The sequence below is a fragment of the Capsicum annuum genome, unplaced genomic scaffold, assembly GCF_002878395.1.
Source record: "Capsicum annuum cultivar UCD-10X-F1 unplaced genomic scaffold, UCD10Xv1.1 ctg4798, whole genome shotgun sequence".
Taxonomy (NCBI): Eukaryota; Viridiplantae; Streptophyta; class Magnoliopsida; order Solanales; family Solanaceae; genus Capsicum; species Capsicum annuum.
Genome location: NW_025855659.1, coordinates 345105 through 366673, shown reverse-complemented (window position 1 = coordinate 366673; position 21569 = coordinate 345105).

The following is a 21569-nucleotide window of genomic DNA, read 5'->3' as shown; positions in this document are numbered from 1 at the left end:
CTCCTATTTTAGCTCTTTCTATTGAGGGTGAGGGATTCAACATGTTTTGTAATGCTTTTATTGCTGGTATAGGTTGTGTATTAATGCAGTAGGGTTATGTTATTGCTTATGCTTTGAGACAGCTTAAGGTGTGCAAGTGCAACTACCCAATTCATGATTTGGAGTTGGTGGTGGTAGTTTTCGTGCTTAAAATTTAGAGGCATTATTTTTATTATGTACATTGTGATATTTTCACCGATCATCTTAGTCTTCAACATCTTATGACTCAGAAAAAGCTTAATGCTAAGCAAAATATATGGGTGAAGTTGCTTAAGGATTATGATATTTCCATCTTATATCATCCCAGAAAGGCTAATATAGCAGAAGATGCCTAAGTTGGAAGAAAACGAGTATGGATAACTTGGCTTATATTTTAGTTTCTCAGAGGCCGTTGGCATGGGACATTTAATCCCAAAAAAAATTGATGGTTTGTCTTGATATTTCAAACCCTATGAAGATTCTTTCTATTGTTGAGGTGGGGTATTCGTTATTTGACCATATTTGGGATCATTAGTTTGTGGATAGTAAGCTTCGTTTCCTTCATAATCAGGTGTTGAGTGGTGATTCTGAGAGGAATACTATATCTATCAAGGGTGTTTTGTTGTTTGATAGCTGTATTTATGTTTCGATGATTGATGACTTGATTTAGTTGATTTTGCATGAGGCTCATAGGTCTAGATATTCTTTTTATCCAGGCACAACTAAGTTGTATAGAGATTTGAGACAACATTATTGGTGCAGTGGCATGAAGAGAGATGTGGCAAACTTTATGGCTCATTACTTTTGTTGTCAATAAGTAAAGGCCAAGCATAAGTGTCCAGGTGGTTTGATTCAGAGTTTGCCCATTCTTGAGTGGAAGTGAAAGCTGATTACCATGGACTCCGTTAGTGGCTTACCCCATACTTCTCATAGTTTAGATAGTATTTGGGTCATTGTGGATCAGTTGACCAAGTTAGTGCATTTCATTCCTATTAAGATATCTTTCAGTACTGAGAGGTTAGCTCGCATCTATGTGCGTAAGATAGTCCATTTGCATGGGGTGCTCATATCTATTATTTTAAATCGAGGTTCTATGTTCACTTTTAGCCTTTGGAGAGTTTTTTAGGAGAATTTAGGTACTCAGGTGGATCTTAGTATAGCCTTTACTCTGCAGACCGATACCCAGTCCAAATAGACTATTTAGGTGCTTGAGGATATGCTCTAAGCCTGTGTTATAGATTTTGGAGGCTAGTAGGAGGATCACATAGCCTTGCAAAAGTTTTCTTAAAACAACAACTATTATCTGAGTATTGAAATGGTCCTATTTGAGGTTTGTATTAGAGGAGATGTCGTTCTCTGATTGGGTGGTTTGATACTTTCGAGATTCGACCCCAAGGTATTGATTTTCTTTAGGAGTCATTAGATATAGTCAGGGTAATTCAACACAGGTTGAGAGTAAGTTGGAGTAGGTAGGAGTCCTATGTAGACCGTAGGCTTCGCGCCTTGAGGTTTGGAGCTGGATATCGAGTATTACTATGTGTATCACCTATGAAGGGTGTGATGAGGTTCAAGAGGAAGGTCAAGCTCAGCCTTAGGTACATTTGACCTTTCGAGATTCTTCGCATAGTTGGTGAGGTGGCTTATGGGTTAGAGTTACCTCTAGATTTTATTGTTGTCCATCCAGTTTTCCATGTTTCTACATTACGGTGATATACTCCTAATCCATCTCATATGCTTATACAGGATTCAGTCTAGTTAGATGAGCATTTAACCTTTGTAGAGGAGCCGGTGCTCATTTTGGCAAGTGATGTTAGGCGGATGCATACTAGGGAGATTTTTGTAGTAAAGGTTCAATGGAGGCACTGCCCAATGGAGAAGGCCACTTGGGAGATCGAGAGAGAGATGCTAACCTAATATCCTCACATGTTTGAGACTTCAAGTATATTCTAATGCTTAACTTTTGCGGATGAAAGTTCCTTTAGTAGTGGATATTGTAATGACCCTTCAGGTCATTTTCCATAATTCCACTTATTTTAACTATTAGAGATTTTCTATAGTTGCCCTAAGTCCTTTATGACATTTTAGAACCGATAGTTTAGTTACTGGGCAGTTTATTTATTTATAGGGCCAATTCCCTATTTTGAAGACTTTGTTGGATCCAAATGGCCAGATGAAAATACTTTAGTCAAATGATCTCAAATGCAAATTCTAACCATTCCAACAGCTCCAGAATATCAATTTTAGACCAGGATGGACTTTTGGTTCAGTTCCCAAGGGACCCAGGCTCATTTTGACCTATTGGTCAGAAATTTTTAAAAATACAAATTAGGTGTGGGACCCATATATTACCAGAACGATGTTGGATGGAAATTTTGACTACGCCATTGAGTCCATCACATCGAATTTGGTATGGTTATATAGTTTGTTTGCGTATACAAAATTTTGGATGAATCCCGAGGGCTTGGCGGAGACCTAGAAAATTTCCCAAGTCTTAGCTGTATTAGCTGTATCTGGTGCCAAGGGTCGTGATTGCTATACCCTTAGCATTTACTAGGAAGTCACGATTGTGATCATTATGTCACGATCACAACTCACATAATAGCACACCAAACCATGATTGCGATAAGGGGATGTCGCAATAGTGACTTATGACCCTGTCAGTATGTACCATAATCAGGAACATCAAGTGCGATTGCGATACCCGAGTACCTAGTAAGGGTATAAATAACCCATTTTAGCCCAATGTTGCTCATTCTTCACCCATTCTCTTGAGACTAAAACCCAAAATTGGAGATATCTCAAAATTGGCGTTTGTGGGTGAATTGGAAGTTTGTCTAACACTTATTTATGCAATTATCTACCAATTTGAGGTAAACTTTCACCCTTTTCTTGATAGAAATTACCATTTCTTGTTCAAAAATCTCAAAATCTTGGGGGCTTGATTTTAGACCCAAATTAACATGGATGACACCCATTTTAGAAGGTAATGACTCCTTGAACATGTGGAAACATTTGGTTGGCTTCGAAAACATAATTTTCCGTAAATAGGACCCACATAAGATTTTAGGTGATTTTTGGACCCAAAGTACAATTGTCTAATATGGGTATCATTATTCTCATATTAATGTGTAGAATGTGAATTTTATAGCTTGACATCCTGTGGAAGCTTCTTGGAAGGAAAAAACAGTGATTTACCAAATCTTTGAGCTTTCTTCAACGTCAAGGTAGGCTAGGTTTTACCCCTTTTTAGATTGAGATAATTAATTGATATATTTATAATTACCTGTTCGATTCCGGAAGATGCATATGATATTGATTATGCATATACCCGATTCCAGTCTAGAGGATGAATATGACATTGATGATTTACTTGCCATTTCAAGTCTGACTATTGATAATATTTATCGATTCAATTCTGGCTATTGATTATATTTATCGGTTCAAGTCTAACTGCTGATTATATTTATCGGTTCAAGTTTGGCTATTGATTATATATTTATCGATTCAAGTTTGGATATGCATACTATGCTATGATGATATACTCATTATTATATGATGACATTGGAGTGTGAGATTGATAATCTAGCTAAGTCAAAAATAAGAAAAAGGCTATAACGTGGTATGATATACATGGATTCTAGTGAAAGAATGATTAGATGATAGGTGTTGAATAATTGACAAATGCTGAATATGGGCAAGCGATAGCTATAGTGTGGCATGAATTTAATGGATTTCCATTGTATTATGAGAGTTAATAAATAACGGTGTTGGGTTATTCTATCTTGTTTGTGCCTTCCAAGCTAATGGGGGCTTGCGATGGGTTATTTACTTTTCTGCAATAATTGGTGTATGGGAGCCAATTTTGTAGTTATGATTGCACATTTTTGATACTTTATGTCATGTTACACTGTTATCATGATTTATTTACTTATCTATGCACCATGATGTTGGAATTGATTCAGGTTTGTCTCTACCTTGACTTAGTTATGTTGTCTTGTATTTTATCATACTTATATCATGATTTAGCTTAGTCGGTCGATGATACCTACTGAGTACCTATTGTTTTGGTACTCATACTATACTTCTGTACCTTTATGGTGCAGCACCGAGTACTAGTTTCCACCATTTATCGACGTTCATACTATGTTGATATTTGGAGATAAGGTGAGCTCTTGGAGTCAGAGTCACCTATTTTCTTCTATCTTTCTATGTTTTACATTTTGTTTTGAGACAGACATTTTTGACTATTCTAGATATTTGGGGTGTATTATTATTACTAAGTGCTATTGTACTGGCTCTACCAGGTCGTGGGATGGTATTTATGTTGACTATCTTTGTCTATTTAAAATACTATGCTTATTTTTAAGTTGTGTATCAGATTTTGGCTTATAGAGTAGGTGCCATCATGATTCGTAAATAGGGCCATGACAGGTATGAGTCCAAATTGAACCATAATTCCCTCACCACTTTCACAAATTTACAGATATTAGTGGAACACTAAATTTCTATTTTCCCATAGGGTACAAAATTTTTCAATTCATACTTATTACCATTCCACTCCATCAAAGAATCTTCCCTACTTATGAGTCGCACGAGACTAATTGGAGAAAACTATTTTTTGAGCGTCCAAGGTAACTGGGGCCTCATCAATATATAGGAACAAAAAGAGTTCAAAAGCATAATGAATGAAAATTTTTCTGCACTCAGAGAGACTAGATCCCACTATAACGGGAATATTCCTACCATAGCAACATCACTATAGTAGAAGAGGGATGCTATAATAGGGACCAACTATTTTAAGGGGTGAGAAAAGGGTTTCCCCCTGATTTCTCCTACTTTCACTCAATAAATTTTCCCTTTTTCCCCAATCACTTTGCTTTGTCATGGTAATAATCGATGTACTTTACCTTTACTTCATTACTCGTATTTCTACATGTTTTATGCTTGAATGCGTAGAAATAGAATAATTTTTGGGATTATTTTATATATTATAAATTGGTATTGATTTGATTAAAATTGTAAAGCATGGATGCTTCCTTTACATTTACAACACTGCTATAGATTTTTGGGCATAAGAATTACGAAGTTCATGGACAAAATGGGCTTGAAATATTAGGAAATATAAAGGGTTGCCCTTGGTTTGGTATTGATAATTTGTGCATGTTTTAGGGGTCACCATGCCTAAATTTTTGCATAAACTAGTGTTAGGTTTCTTTACGAACATTGATATGGGGTTGAACTGCCAAAAGTGGAACTTTTCATCAAGAGGTGTCATTGTTACACCTCTTGAATTCTTGGGACGATGAAGGCCGTTATAGAAACCTTGTACCACTATGAATACCTTTCTATAGAAGAAAAATTCCTGCTATAGCAGCATAGACATAGTAGGGTACAACTCGCTATAGCAGGAGACTACAAGTAATAGCCTCCCAGTCAGGCCCAGGCTGGGCCTTTTTCTAAAATTCAATTTCCTTGACACTTTTATGAGCTCTAACTTGTATTTTTTACAAGATTTTGTAGATTTAACACCCCAGTGGCCAAAAACCAAGAGGATTCCCCCAACTTCAAGAGATTTCTCAATTAAAACTATCAAGAGAGATTTATCGAGTGTCGGAGTAAAATATTCTTCTATGAGTGATTTTTCATGATGAAGGGGGTTGCAACTAAGGATCCCAAATTCTACAATCGGCTCCAGGAATTTGGCTCAATGCCACTGGTAGAGGATCCTCCATTTGGGGTTTTGGCCCGGGTTAGGGAATTCTATGACATACTCCCTGTCATTCTTTGGATCGACTCCAAATCCACCATTCGTATTAGGGGTGTGGATATCCCCGTGGACACTGGTACTATTAATGAAATACTTGGGGTACCATATATCTCCAATGCTGGGTACATATATAAGGCCTGGAAGATAGATATTAATTAGCTGCAGGATACTTTGATTATGTAAAAAGAGAAGGACTAGATCTACTTGCCCGCTACTGAGAAGATCAGGATAACATACGTACTGCTCAGCGCATGTGACATGACATGAATTAGGGACTAGTCATAATGGGCATCCCAAGTCCAACCAGGACCGAGGACTGCCTCCGTTACCCAACCTGACCAACCAAACACATACCTTGAGTCAGAGAAATTCCAAACATATACCAAAATAGTGTAAATGTACCAATCTAGACTCTGGGATAGGTCCATAACCATGACCAACCCACGCAAGTCCACCCATACAGTACCCAACCAATAACCATACCAAAACCAAAAAGATAACAAAAAGTATGTGTAATGCCTCTGAAATACACCCTGGACACCACATGGTGCTTACGGTCCCGAAAGACCATAAGCTAACACATGAACTGGTACATACTATGAGCATTGAATAATAATAGCAAAATACATATGTGTGCAATAAATGAATACGACTTAAGCTTTTAAATCTAAAAGTAATACAACTGAAAACCCAAAAGTTTGAAACATATGCGAAATTATTAAAAATCTAACTGGAAAGACCAACAACTAACTGACTGTCTAAAACGTCTGAAAGCCTTTAAAACTATTTGAAAGAGATTTGATAGGACAGTCCCTAACTAACTCCAATTATCTAACTGAAATAAAATATTGAGATGAACTAAAATAAAAACTATATCCTCGATAGATTAGGACTCACCACTATTGTGTTGCTGATGCGCTTGAATGTGTAAGCACGATCGGGAACCTGAGCGTCCAAACCTACAATATTAAACATCATAGCACAAGAAATGAGTATGCAATCAATAATTTCAATGTACTTGTATGCTAGATGAGGTTAGGCTAATATGCAGAGTTTCATATGCATGATTAATAACCGACTGAATAAATAGCATGAGGTAGCTAAGTATAAATGGATGAAAGCTGTGAAATCTGAGAATGTATGACCAAGCATATAATTTGATTCTAAAATAGTCTGTAAACCAAAATATTGACATACTGATAACTGACTAACTGGTAATTGTACACTATGGTCAAGAAAAACTAAAACTTAAATCTGTACTGAATACTAGTATGAGACTGTAAGAGCTATCATCTAACTAACATGCCCCAATATGAGCTAATTGGGGTCCAACCTATGACCCTAGTTGGAAGGGTGTTAGTACTGTGCCACAGGTACTAACAATGGCTGTGTGTATCCAGTAAACTGATGTCCTAAAGAGCCAGGGTTTCAAGCCTAAACTGACGAGCGACCCCTGAGAAGAAGTCAATCCTAAACTGACGGGTGACTTCTCATATCCTACGCTGGCAACGTAGTTCTGGAATACAGGGACTGCTAATAGCGACTCTGCCTGATTGACGGGGAAGACATCATCCTTGTATTCGCTCAGTGCTAAATCCTACTCCCTACTGAACTGACTTGGCATACTAAACTGATCTAAGTTAAATTGATTATAAGTTCTGATAGTGTTCATTATGATAATAATAACTGAGAAATCAACTGTGCTCATGGTTTAACTAAAATCATTCTGAGGATATTGAAAGTATGTAAACAACTAAATTTTGGGTATTCAAACCCCCAGGACTCAATATCAATAACAAGAATATCATACTAAAACTTTGAGAACATGACATGTAGTCAATAGTCAAAATTCATTCTTTGAGGCATTTATCAAACACTTGCAATGCATTGCTTAAGCATGGGAATAGTTTTAAACATGTAGTAGTTACATGATTTTGATACTAAATCACCACTTAAGGCTTAAATCAGCGAACAACACCATTCAAATGTGTAGGGTTTATTAACAACAATAATTTCGTGTAAACATGATATAAAGTTCGAAATTCATGAAAGTTCATGGATATAACTCATAAAAATATGTAAATATCATACTTTTAAACTTGAAATTGGGTTCTTGGACTCCATGGGTGAAAAGGGCCCATGGATGAGCATCTAACATACCTCAAAATCTTAAATCTTGAATGAGAATAACTTTTCTTGAAGATTTTTGAATGGTGATGCTTGGATTCTTGAGTTTTTTTTTGAACAAAGGGCTTGAATCTTATTCTTGGGGAATGATGTTGATAAAAACCCTAATTTTGATGTTTAGGATGAATGAGGAGTTATGTTGTTTAAGTTGATGGAATTAGGGGTTAAAAAGGATGGAAAAGGACCCAAAATTCTCAATAAAATCGTCATTACGTCGTTGAACGAGTCCGATTGATGGTTTGGGTGACGGACCGTTACTCTAGTGACTGACCATCACTCAAACTTTTAATTTATGGTCAGAAAATGAGCTCAATACTTGAGGTTGACAGCCTGGCTTGACGGTCCATCAACGTGGCCGTCGCACCTTGATAGTCGGACAAATCTTTAGTAAAACGAGAATAATCTTGATTGAAGTTGACAATAACAACATCTTTCTCAAGAACTCAATCGGTAAGGGATATTTTGATTCATCTAATAGCTAGGAGTTATTTGAGGCATTAACATACATCAAACTCTCTCATAAAACTACCAAAGCACTATAATTTAATCCTCATGAGCTTGAAACATGTTTCTAATATTGGTTTGGATTCTTGGGTTATTACAGTATGTCCATAACATAACATAATAGGATAGAACAATCATAAATTCAGTCAAATAATATCAGCCCCAATACCAATGTCAATATTAAGGGTGACACCACTACTGACACCGCCCATTCCAACCCAAAGTAGTTTAACAAAGCTTCTAACTAAAAGAAAAACAATATTCGGTTGGGACATGCCCCCAACCATAGCCAAAACCAATATCCATGCAATAACCAAAGTATGAAAAGACATCCATGATATAAAATCGAGCCATCTAATGTATGGAAGCTCACCACCTCAATCCAACCGAGTTGATACCAAATCTGAGCACTAAGCTAGAGGAGTAGAATGGCCGGTTCCTGCATCGCATAGGGATACAATCGCTCGAAGATGGGTTAGCGGGTGAACTCTAGCATGTACTTAGGATAAGGATAAAATAATGCCAAACTTTTATAACCAAGTAAACAAACCATATACATTCACAACCATACATAAATATATATAACTATGCTGGAAAATAGAACTAGGTTTAGCATGCATTTAAAACAATTAACCTGGGTATGTGTAGCTTAACTATCCTAGAACCATCCATGGGCTATGTGGGTCCAGTGTAACCCTATGAATAGGCCCCAGTGCGTGTAGCCGCATGGACCGGAGATACCATAGGAGTAGGGGATACCCAAGTACCCTTCACCCTCCATGATACATACATACAATTGTAACTTAGGGGATTCCTATGTACCCTATATAGTAATCATGAATAAATCCTCATGTTGGCAAACATGAGTTTCCAGTATCCGTCCATTGGACTCAAACCTTCACAATTATCTATTAACCCCCTCAATTATTGTGCAATAAAAACCATTACCACATAACCAAGTCTACTATTCCATTTACTATTAACCAAGGCTCTAAGTTGTGGTATCATCATACTTTCTATAGCTTGAAAGAAATATCCTTAGCCAACCTTTTAGACAATATGGGATTCCCATTTACCCATAAATTACATTATTATCATAGCTTGGGGGATTCCTATACACCCCGCAAACATGTTCTTGACTATGTTTGCTTGGGGGATTTCCTTGTACCCCACAAGGCTTTCAATTAGACCAATCATAACCACCAAGACCTTACCATTTAACATTTCTAACCATTTAAACCATTTAGGGTTCCAATACCAAGTTATACCATACAATAGTTTCATTAGAAGTCTAACAATATAGTAAAACCATTTTCATAGGCATTTTATCAAATATATTAGGGGTATAGTGTTTCCAAAACCAAAACCAAGAACTAATTAACCATTCCCATGTAACCAAATGTCCAAACCACCATTAAAGCACGTAAATCCATAATTAAAACATACGAAAACCATAACCAAGCATTTATAACCAAAACCCCCGATGTATATTTGGAAACCCAAAACCATAACACAATTATGCCATGAAAAATATTCATCAAACATGACTTTAGTTGGAACTAACAATGAGGGAGAAGTATCTTGCCTTAGATAAAGAATAAGATGAAGAGAAATCACTCTTGAAAGTCCCAAATGGATTCTATTGATAAAACCTAGCCTTCTTTTACCCAAGAACCTTTGAGAGAATTTTGAGAGAGTTTATAAGTGTTTAAGTGATTACAAATAGGTAAAATGAAGCCCCAAAAAGTATTTCAGGTTGTGGGGTCCCAAGAAGTTATAAGGGGAAATGTCCAGATTACCCCCAACTTAAACTGTATTAAATTCCCACAAGAGGGTACGACCACCCCCTCTATCCATACCTTAAGGTACGAGTGGTACCCTTACTTGTACCCTAGGCCTCACCTTAGACCCCCACACTTGTCCATATATGACCATGCAATACAAAATTGTACCCTAAGGTACGAGAAGTACCCAACAACTCATACCCTAGACAGAATGTGATCAAGGACATATAGATTTACATACGAGTTTGCTCCATACAACCTGTACCCTAATAAATGACCTGTATATTGTCTTTTCTACTTGTCCATCCATATGTGGGTGGAAAGCAGTACTCAGACTAACCTTGGTACCCAACCCCTTTTGAAACAACTATCAAAAGTAATGAAAACTGCATACCAAGATCAGAGATAATCAAAATAGTTACCCCATACAGCTTCACAATCTCATGAAAATACAACCTCACATAATCCTCAGCTAAAAAGTTAGTCCTCACTGGTAAGAAGTTAGATGAATTTATTATCCTATCCACAATGACCCATACCGAATCAAATTGGTTTTGAGATCGAGGAAGAATGGTAAAGAAATCAATGTTGATCACCTTCCATTTCTTCTGGCAATTAAATCCCCTGATACAAGCTTCCAGGCCTCATGTGCTCAACTTTCACTTGTTGAAACACTAAACCCTTGCCCACAAAATTAGCCACATCCTTCTTCATACCATTCCACCAATATATCTCCTTAAGATCATGATACATTTTCGTCAAACCGGGATGAACAACGAAGCACGATTCATGTGCCTCAGCGAATACCCTTTCTCACAACCTATCAACATTAGAAGCGTATAACCTCTCTTGGTACCATCAGCACTGATCTCAAATACCATTACCTTTTGCCCACCTACATCACCATTGATTTTTAGCAAGGCAGGATCTAGCATTTTCTTCTCCTTGATCTCTATACCAAGAGACGACTGAACTACTTCTTGTACTAACATACCACCATTCTCAGAGTCCAAAAGGTCAACTCTAAGATTATCCAAGTGGTGAATATCTTGCACCAATCCTGTCTTTCCTTATCCACATGAGATAAAGTCCCTATGGATAACATGCTAAGAGCATCAACAATAATATTAGCCTTACTTAGATGACAGTGAAGACTCATGTCATAGTCCATAAGAAACTCAAGCGATCTCCTCTATTTGAGGTTAAGATCCTTCTGTGTGAATGCATACTGTAGACACTTATGATAAAAAAAGATGTCCATGTGCACTCCATATAAATAGTGCCACCAAATTTTCAATACAAACACCACAACTAACATTCCAAATCATGAGTTAGATAATTCCTCTTAGTCACTTTCTATTGCCTAGAAGCATAGGCTATCACTTTACCATGCTGCATAAGAATACAACAAAGTCCCACCCAATACGCATTATAATCAACCATAAACCCTTCATTTCCTTTAGGAAAAGTCAAAACCGGAGCTGAAGTTAACTTATCCTTCAGCTTCTTGAAACTACCCTCACAAGCATCCGACCAAGAAAACTTTACATTCTTCTGAGTAAACATAGTCACTAGGGAAACTATCATCGAAAAACTCTCCACAAACCTCCTATAATACCCAGCAAAAAACCAAGATGCTCTAAATGTCGGTTGGAGTCCTAGGTCTAGGCCACATTTTAACCACCGTGACCTTTTATGGATCCACCATGATCCCCTTACTAGAAATAATATGACCCAAAAAAGTAAAAGCGTTCAACTAGAATTCACATTTAGAGAATTTAGCATACAACTGCCACTCCTGTAAGGTCTACAACATCAAACGAAAGTGATTGGCAAGATCCATATCACTCTTAAAATATAATAGGATGCCATCAATGAATACAATGTCCAAAAGATCTAGAAGCTAATGGTGTACCCTGTTTATCAAATCCATTAATACCGCTGGAGCATTGGTCAAACCAAATGACATAACCAAGAACTAAAAGTACCCATAAAGAGTACAAAAAGGTGTCTTAGGGATATCCATCTCCCTAATCTTAAGCTGATGATACCCAAACCAATTATCTATCTTAAAAATGAATTTGGCACCTTGCAACTGATCAAACAAGCTATTTATCCTTAGAAGAGGATACTTGTTATTAACTGTCATCTTACTCAACTGCCGATAGTGTATACACATCCTAAGGGAACCATCCTTCTTATGCACGAATAACACCAGTGCACTCCTCAGGGTTACACTAAGAATGATGAAACCCTTGTCCAAAAGTTCCTTAAGTTGCTGCTCAAGTTCCCTTAACTCATCCAGAGCCATTATATAAGGAGGAATAGATATTTGATACGTTTTTAGAATCAAATCAATCCAAAAGTCAATCCCCCTATCCAAAGGAACACCAGGAAGATCATCCAGAATGACCTCAGGAAACTCATTCTCCACAAAAATCGAATGTAAAGAAGGATCTTTTGAGTTAAAATCTTTAACCTGGACCAAATGATAGAGAAACCCTTAAGAGATTAACCTCCAAGCCCTAAGATATGATATAAACTTCCCCATGGGAGCTAAGGATCCACCATTCCATTCAATAACTGATTGTCCAGGGAACTAAAAGACAACCTTACTTGTCCGACAATCTAAGGATGTGTAGCACGAATGTAACTAATCCATACCCAGAAATTATCAAAATCCACCATATCTAATTCATACAAATCCACCAAAGTCTCCTTACTACCAATAGATACCACAGACCCCCTATAGACCTTTTTAGCAACCATAGAGTCACCTACCAAGGTAGAAATAGAAAAAGGATTCAAAATAATCTCAGGATCAAAACCAAAATACACAACCATAAATGGGGTCACATAAGAAAGAGTGGACCACAAATCAAGTAAATAATAAACATCTTGAGAAAAGAGTTGTAACATACCAGTTATGACATCAAGTGACGCCTCAGAATCCTGTCGGGTGGCAAGAGCATATAATTGATTTTGGCCTGTGCCGGTGCCAGAAGCAGAAACAGAGGTAGAAGTAGCAACCTTCGGTGCAGGAGATGATGAAGAGGTAAATGGAACCTTATTCACTCCGTATGCAACCTTACCAACTAGATAATTTCTAAGCATATGGCCTGGATAACCACATTTGAAGCACCTGTCTCTCCCCAAATCACAAAAATCCCGATGTAACCGACTACAGAACCTAAAAAAAGGATATGAAAAAGTTGACTGTGCTCTACTTTCCTGAGATTGGGCACCCTCCACTTATTTTATAGCCACTTACCACCATTCTGACCACCACCTTAGCGATAGAACCTGAACCTCTTACCCTATCTTTCACCTATCTTAGCCTGCTTCCTGTTTTCCTCTTCCACCTATTGCATATGAAAAACCAACCTATAAATATACATGTCATTAATTAGCAATAATGTCTTGCTTTTAACGATCAAATCCAGAGACAGTCCTAAAGTAAACTTTCTTATCCAAAGCCTTATATCAAACACCAATTCTGGAGTATACCTAGAAAACTAGTAAAATTTTAAGGCATACTCCTTGGCTAATATCTTTCCCTGTTTTAGATTAACAAACTCCTCCGCTTTTGGTTACTTCAATTCTTGAGGAAAGAAGCGGTCAAGAAATGATTGGAGAAAGTCTTCCACAAGGATGATTCCTCAACATCACCTCTTGACTTATTGTAATGCCCCGAGACTGCACCCTTGGCATCACACAGTGCTTACAATCCCTAAGGACCACAAGCTAACCCATGACTAGTACCTACTGTGAGCACTCAATAATAATGATATTACTGAAAATATATGCGGAAGTTATGATAAAATTGTCATAAGGTTTATATACTTAAAACAAATACTGAATACTGATAATAATACTAAAAAATTGAACTTTCTAAAATAGCCTAGTCTGAAAGCCTCTAACTGTCTGAATATAGAGTTGATAGGACAAGTCCCCAACTAACTCTGAATGCTGAACATACTAAACTAATGGAATGCTAAAATAAATAACTCTGTCCTCAAAATACGAGGACTCACCACTATAACTGCTACTGATAACCCAAGCTCCTAAGATAGCTAGGAGCCCATATGTCTGAACCTATAATATAAGACATCATAGCAAAAAAAGAGTATGTGTCAGTACTTTGAATATACTGGTATGCTAAGTGACACAGACTAATATACATAGGTTCATATGCATGAGATGATAACTAAATGAATGAACACCATGAAATAACTGAATAAAAGTGTGTGCAAAACTATAACTATTGATCATGCTGACTATGCAAACTGTGCATATTACCTTTGTCTAAATTAGACTAAAACTGAAGTACTGAGTTCTACTAACTGAATACTAATAACTGAAGTTTAGATTGATACTGAAGTACTAAATTCTTGTGGCTAAGTAACTGATAACTGATAGCCATAGTTCTGTAGAACTATCTAAGTTCTTTACTGAATTCTGATACTAAATACTACTTACTAAGTACTGAATACTGAAATTTTAACTGTGGGAGTATTTATCTAACTAACATACCCCGATTATAAACTGACTTGGGGTCCAACCTATGACCCCAGTCCGAAGGGTTTTAGCACCTCGCCAAGGGATACTAACAATATTGTGTCACTCTAATCTTGCAGAAAGACTCATCAATTGTATATATGGTTGTGTCAACCCTCATCTAGTAGGAGAAAGACCTACCCTACGCTGGCTACATAGTTCTGTAATGCAAGGACTGCTACTAAGGGTCAAACCCTCTACTGATCGAAATGCCATATCCCTAGGTTTACTCGCTGCTGAATCCTACTCCCAACTGAATAGACATTGAGCTGATCACTAGAATGTACTAGGCTTGACTTAGATGTTACTGATCATGTTGACTGACTGAACTAGACTGAGTTCACTGAATTCTGTAACTGACTGAGTACTACTGCTCCTGACTTTAATATGACTATCCTGTAGCTACTATAATTTTAGGTAAACAACTAGATTGTTAGGTATTGAATACCCCCAGGACTCGATAGCATCAATAGTAAAACATAGAAAAATCTTGAAGGCATTACATTAGTTACTTGTCCACTATGCATTCAATTAAACATTTTGTTAAACATTTTACAGACATGAACTTGTGCATGAATGGGACCACATGATAGCATGTAATAAATTCACTACTCAATTTACATAGGAATTCTATCAAACACTTGGGGAGCATAATTAATGCACATAGAAATCATCAAGATACAAACACCATGGCTACAATATTCAACTTGCAAATTAAAGGGTTTAACATGAGGGTCACATGATTCTACATACTTGCTAATTAATTCACTTGAAACTTGTATGAATATTGATTTGAAAACCATACAACAATATATACATGAACACAATCCAATTCAAACATGTAAATCATGAAATCAATAAATTTGTAGCTTTAAAAGGATTCTTGAACTCTAAGGGTGGAAGGAAACCCAAGGATGAACACCTAACATACCTTAATTGATGATTTCTTGAGAATTATGGTGAATTCTTGGGACTTGAATCCTGAGCTGGAAGAATTAGGATTTGTCCTTGAGAGTATTTTGAGAATAAAGAATGAATTTTTTCCTTTTTGGGTCTTAATCTTATGTTTTAGCTGAATTGGGTAAGGGAAAAAGAACTTATTTGCCCTTGGCAAGTTGGATTTTTAATGAGCAAAAATTTCCCAGTGACGTGATACCCGACACACAACATCGATCCAATCGACATGATGTCCAATGCGTCGCACCAAGATCGTGTTAACTCACTATTTTGGACATCTAATTAAGCTTCTAACGACATCCAAAAAATCTAAAACTCCCCTGAGGTGACCTATTGACATCCCTGATCTTGAATCGACTTAAAAATTGACATTTTAAGGTCATAAGGATCGAAAATAAGATCGTTCTATTACGAAGGTTAAAATGATTCTAAGTCATAAAAATTAGCTGAATTTTTTTCAATGTTTGGGACCTCTTTTGGCATGCTATAAAGGAACGAAATGACTAGGATTTATAGGTCTTACACCTATCCTATTCCTTATACCATTGGTACACCACATTTTTGAGCTAATAAGCTGCAAACTCCACCCTTTCATATTTATGGCATGCATAATCCTAAAAACTTTTCCATCTTATCCAGAAAACCCTGAGAATCCTCCTCCACCTTAATACCAGTAAAAGTTAGAGGATTCAACTTCATAAACTAGACAACCTTTATGGCCTTAGAAGATGCAATACCAAATGTACAACGCTCAGCCTGAGAATCTACAAATTGAGAAATCATATGAATCGACAGACACAACTCCACATTCATCACATTAGCCTGAGGAGGACTAGAAGGAACCAATGGATTTCTAGAAATATCATGGACTGGACCCCTAGACTAAGTAAGGGTCCCCTAAGTAGATAGTGCCACATCAACATCGTCCCCCTATTGGGATAGAGGAATTTTTCTGAGCTTCAGATCATCGAGGCATGATCTAAAAATGAAAAAATAGGGATTAGAAAGGATTTTAGGACCTTAGACCCTGCAACTTGAAATACAATACGAGAAAAAGAAATATTCCTAGATGCCTTGTGGCCTATCCCTTATAAGTGTGGCACAGTATGCACTCTTAAAAGAGATTCTACTCTATACAACTTTGTGGCCACCCAATTGACTATGAACCTAAAGCTCTGATACCAACTTGACATGACCCAAACTAGGGCCTTGTCGTAATGGGCATCCTATTTTCAACCAGGACAGAGGACCACCCCTGTTACCCAACCCAACCAACCAAATGCATACCTTGAGTGTGAGAATTTTTGAACATATAACAAGATAACATAAATATACCAATGTAGACTCTGGGATAGGCCCATAACCATGACCAACCCATGAAAGTCCACCCATCCAGTACCCAACCAACAATCATACCAAAACCAAAATACTAACTAAGAGTATGTCCATAACATAACAGAATAGGATTGAACAATCATAAATTCAATCAAACAGTATTAGACTCAACACCAATGCCAATACTAAGGATGACATCACTACCGACATTGCCCATTCATACCTATAGTAGTTCCACGAAGCCTCTAACCAAAAGAAAAACAACATTTGATTGGGATATGACCTAACCATAGCCAAAACCCATATCCATGAAATAACCAAAGTATGAAAAGATGTCTATGATATGAAATAGATCCATCTAATGTATGAACGTTTACCACCTCAATCCAACCGAGTTGATAACGAATCTAAGCACTAAGTGGGAGGAGTAGAACGATCAATTGTTACATCGCATGGGGATACAAACTCTCGAAGATGGGTTAGCGGGTGAACTCTAGCAAGTACTCAAGATAAGGATAAAATAATGCCAAACTTTTATAACCAAGTAAACAAACCATATATATTCACAACCATACATACATATATATAACCAAGCTGGGAAATAGAACCAGGTTTAGTATGCATTTAAAACCATTAACCTAGGTATGTGTAGCTTAACCACGTGCTATATCGGTCCAGTATAACCCCTGAATAGGCCCCGATGCGTGTAGCCGCATGGACCAAAGATGTCATAGGAGTAAGGGATACCTAAGTACCCTTCACTCTCCATGATACATACATACAATTGTAACTTAGGGGATTCTCATGTATTCTATATGGTCATCATGACCAAATCCTCCTGTTGGCAAGCATGAGTTTCCATTATCCATCCATTGGACTCACACCTTCACGGTTAGCTATTAAACCTCTCAATTATTACGCAGTTGAAACAGTTACCACATAACCAAGACTACTATTCCATTTACTATTTCCAAGGATCTAAGTAGTGGTATCTTCATAGCGACTATAGATTGCAAACAATATCCTTTAGCCAACTTTTTAGAGAAGAAGGATTTCCATGTACCCATAGATTATATTATTAAGTTATCTTGGAGGATTCCCATGTGTCCCGTAAGTATGTTCATTACTTTGTTAGCTTGGAGGATTCCCTTGTACCCTAAAAGGCTTTCAATTAGATCTACCATAATGATGTGTGAGCCTATGCTAACACATTTGAAACTTTTAACTCTAAATAATTGCAAGGTCTTGAGCAACTTTAGTTGTTTTTGACTAGTTTACTTTGATTTTGTAGTAAATGTAGAGATGAAGGGGAACCAACAATAAGGAAAGAAAAAAAATCCTGAAATCTAAAGCAAATAAAGAACAAAGTATGGTTAATGACATTCATGATAAGTCATCAGCCCGATGATAAGGCGTTAGAAGCACCGTCAGACATAGGCAGAACTTGGAAGCTGAGATAAAGTTTTGATGTTATTGGTGACAAGCCGTCAAACTCTTGATATGTCGCAATCATCGTCGTCAGCCTTAAGAAAAAAGAGCCAAAATTTCAAAGGAGTAGACGACATCAGTGATAAGTTTTCAAACTCCTAACAAGCTGTCAGAGATGTCGTCGTCTATTCTGAGAAAAAGCTGAAACTTTTATTTTGTTTCTTTATTTAGGGTAAACTATTTAAAGCTTTTTATCAGGGTTTTCTAGGGGGTATTATTCATCATCATAATTATTCTAAAGAGAGTTTGATACTTTGAGTCTTGGAGAATATTTTCTGATATTTCTTTCTCTATTTTTTGGGATTCAAACAATACAACTATTTTGGGGATTTTCCTTTGTGATCTAATCTATGATTCACTAATTATTATTCATCTCTGTAAGTTAATCTTCTCAATTATAAATTCAATTATGTGTTTCATTCGTTACATCATGAGTGGCTAAACTTTGTTAACTTGAATTATGGGATCTAGGGTTAGGTCATGATGATGTGCTAAATACTTAAAATTCAATAGGTTTTAGGATTTCTTGATAATTCTAAAGTTTTAATTAACGTCTGTTCATTGAAAATAGTATACACACCTGCTTTGATTTTCTTGAGAAAGAGATCAAATATAGTAGGACGTGAATTATCAATAGGGACTCAAAAATACTTTATGTAATAATCAGCGTTGTAACAAGGTTGGTTAACCTAAGGTAAAATCTGGATAGTGAACAGAAATTCCCTAAGTCTGAGATGATTAGGAAATTAGATGCTTAAATAGGTTGAGAGATATTTGAGCATATCATCAATAAAGATAGCTTGTTATCCTAACCACCGTGAGAATCTTGAATCACCTTTAGCATCTGTCATGTACCGTAAGTCCTAGTGAACATAATTTTAGTTATTTCATAAAATCTTGGTTACAAACATCGAAATTAAAGTGACAAGCAACAACTTGTTAAACCTAAACCCCTATTTTATCTTTCATATCATTTGTTTTAATTTAACTTGTGGCTTTAGTTTCAAACTAGTTTAATCACCACTCACATTGTTCCTTGTGGATTCGATCCTGACTCCAAAGTTGGGTAAATATATTGACGATGACCTCCTTGCACTAAATTGAAGTGTAAATTAAGCATTATAAAAAATGGCACCGTTCCGGGAAACAATTTGGTTATTAAGTTGGTTTGGAATTTTAGCCTACTTGCTTGAATTCAAACTTGTAAATATTTGTTTTTAGTTTTCTTTTATTTCTTCTGTTAGGTAGATTTTTATTTTAGTTCACTTATTACTATGGCATCGTGGAATGAATATGATCTTGGTGGTTGGAAATCTTATCTTGATGATCTATGTCCGTATTATGATGGACCTCACTTTTGGGAAGATTATAGATATGCTCCCCAGAGAGAGATATGTGCACCATCTCTATCCTACCGGGAGTATGGTTATTCGTTATGTGGTGGTCAAAATGGACATTGGAGTGATTGCCTAAATTCCCTCTTCCCACAGTATGCTAACCCAAATTCTAGTTCTTCTTATAATTTTGATAGGTCTTATGGTGAAGAACAGGAAGAACGAAGCACCAGAAAGAGTGGCATTAAAGCTATACTTCAACTAGTGTTGGATTATGAGGACACAACGAATGATATCATACGTGATATACATCAATACATAAGGGAAAATAATGAGGAAAGAAAAATGATAGAGGATATAGATATAGATATAGAGGTCAAGCATTTAAAGCACTTTTCCACATTATGTTTAGATGATATCTTGTCTGTGCAATAATCTAACATAATGGACGAGTGTAAAGATACAGAACAAGAATCCTATATCGATGTTGTGCTTGATGTTGAGCAACCTTTGATGATTTTCTGACTAACCAAACTAACCATGAGGGATGATACCAAGATTAAGGAAACGGTGCTAGAGGCAAAAGAAGAAACCAAGAAAATCTCTTCTAAAGACGCTAGTGCAATTCGGGGTAAGGATGCCCAGAAGGATGCAACTCCGAAATTAAGGAGAAGACCTCATTCAAACTATTTTTCAACATTGCGCTTAGTGGATGAGATGGAAGTCCACCTACCCAAGAAACTTAGGTGTTTTGAGGATGAGGAACATAATCCTTATATTTTGGTGTTTGGCATTCAAAAAGAGCAAAATAAAACCCCTACTTGAAGGTCAGTAAAGGCAAAATTCAATGTACATCAAGTGGATTATTGATAATCTCATCAATACCCAATGAGTCTATCAAAAAATTTGATATTTAGTTGGGTAAGAGATTCAAGTCATCAAAGTGGCGAGATAAAGGAAATGTCATTGTACCCGTACGTTTGCCCAATGCACCTCAAAGATGTATTGTTCAAAAGTTGGGTCGACATTTCAAATCCTCCAAGTGGAGACATATATAATTATCAACAAGGTATCTTGATGAAGTCTGAGTAGTCAAGATAATTGAGTCATGCCGCAACATTAAATCAGGTGTTGCTTGGGAGGCAACCCAAGGTATTTTGTTATTTGTATTCGTATTATATGATTGATATTAGATCTTCACACCCATGGTGCCATAGGTATGTCTCTAACTCTCTTGTTTTAGTTTAATGCATTGGGGACATTGCATGATTTTAAGTTGAGAATAGAGCTACTTGTAGGTGTTGATGTCCTCGTAGGGTTTTTGTTGTCGTATTTTTTTTCCAGAGTGTTGTTCCTAGTAGAGCCGACATGTTTAGGCATATTGTGTTTTATTTTGTGATGTGTTGTGGTTAACTAGGAGAAAAATAAGAATCTACGACAGTTGACATATTTTTGTTAATTTTTAAATACCTCTCCAAAGGTCTTTTTTATAACTATGTGATATGCATTTATATGTGACCACTATACATCTTGTTATGGCATTAGTTCTAGTAACATGATAACTATTGCTAAACAATTGCATGAATGGGTAGTATATTGTGATGTACATTTGTGCCATGTGTGTGTGAAATACTACCT